The sequence below is a fragment of the Frankliniella occidentalis genome, unplaced genomic scaffold (assembly GCF_000697945.3).
Source record: "Frankliniella occidentalis isolate FOCC.00 unplaced genomic scaffold, Focc_3.1 Scaffold53, whole genome shotgun sequence".
NCBI lineage: Eukaryota > Metazoa > Arthropoda > Insecta > Thysanoptera > Thripidae > Frankliniella > Frankliniella occidentalis.
Window position 1 is genome coordinate 1,688,012 of NW_026267183.1, and position 1,828 is coordinate 1,689,839.

A 1,828-nucleotide genomic window follows, 5' to 3' on the forward strand; every position below is an offset into this window, starting at 1 on the left:
CATGCCTCGCTCCGCCACGCCCCGCCACGCCTCGTCCCGGCCAACATAATAATCGCCTATTATGTGATAAATCTTGCCCAAGGGCCCAACTCCTCTCTCTAACGCGGCTGGGTCTCGTCAGCGCGTTGCGCGGCCATGAACCCTCTCGTTCGCGGAGGGCGCAACTCCTGGAGGGGAAGAGGGGGGGGGGGGGCAAAGCAGAAACTTTACTTCACCTCGAATGCCATGTACCGCTTTCGACGGGTATTAAGCCTTGCCGCTTTTGGCAGAGAGGAAATAAAATTCCATTTCATATTTGGAGTATGCCCTTTTTGCCATGTATGCGCAGGATATGTCGCCTGGTTCCATTTCTCTGCGCTTTTCTTCAATTCGCCCGCATGCGTCTCGACATGTCGTGGAGTCTGCGTCGCGCTTTTAAGACTTTTCGAGTGCGCGCCGCAAACTGGGCCCTTATGTGGTGCATGGTACATGTTTGGGCCCTGTGCCCCGTGTGCACCCATGGCATTGAATGCCTTTTTAATGCCATGTTGAGCTGTATGTTGGGTGCCCGCAGCGAGAGAGTGAGTGAGGAGGGAGAGTGAGGAGGAGAGGAGAGAAGAGGAGGGAGAGGAGAGGAGAGGAGGGAGAGCAAGAGGCTTCATGAATGAATGGAGCCGGCTTGTTCCAGAGGCCGGCCCGGCAGGAGCCCAGTCCGTCATCACAGACGCCAGCGAGCGGAAGGGAAGTGAAGCTCGCCGCGATCGAACCCGTTCTTGTTGAGGAGAGGGAAGACAAGACAGAGGGAGGTTACCTCGACATGATCTCTGCCTCTCCGTCTTACTCTCTCTCGATACTCCCGTAGATACGCGTACATTTTGCTCACTCTGTTCCAACACCTCGCTCAGTAACTGCTTACAGGGAGAGAACTTCCTCATGACAAATTGATTCAGAATGAGTGTTGCGTGGAATTATTATTCCATGTGCGGTGCGCCCCTCCTTCCTCATATGGCTGAATGTTTATTTTGCACATTTAAGGGCGAGATTTTCCATGAAATATGTTTTTAAGTGACGAAAATTTAATTCGAAAAGTTATACATTCCCTAAGAAACTACGTGCCGCCTTGAAATTCGTCAACGAGTATAAATTATCTAAATTTAAAATCAGAAATTGTTTCTAAACAGTAAATTCCAACGAAATACTTTATTTCATATGTTTTTCAGGTTGAAGTGGAATGCCGATAAACCGCCAAGGTGGTTCGTTTTTTTTTCAGCACCTCTCCATCGCGCGTTTAATACTACTTGAATCGGTTGAACAATACGATTTGGGGGCTTCTCAAGTTGAAGTCAGCCTCGGAAGACGCTCGCCTCTCGAGCGGCGGCTGAGAGCGCCGTGCCAGTTGGCACCCCTATACTGGGCGGGCTCCGGCGACGGGGTTCGGCCGCCGTCCGCTAGATGGCGCTACGAGTGGCGGAGCGGGCGGCGAGCGCGAAGGGAGGGGAAGGGACGATGGCGCCGTGTGCTCCGTGGTGCTCCGCGGCGGCAGCGGCGCACCTCCCCTTCCCCTCGCGCCCCGTCGCCGAGGCGCAGCCGCCTCCTGGTGCTGGTGCCGGCGCCGACCGCAACACCACGGGCTGGGCGTGGCGCCGCGTAGCAGCGTCGCGGCGGGGCGCGGCGGGGCGCGGCGGGGCGTGGCACCTCTCACGGCCCGCGAATGACCCCGCGGCGCGCGGGCTTCGCGGGGTGCGCGGGGCGTGGCGCGGCGTGGCGCGGAGCTCCGCTCGGCGCCGCGGTGAAATGTGGTTTTATTACCGTGCGCTGCGCGCTGCAGTTCGTGTCCACGAGCTCCCCC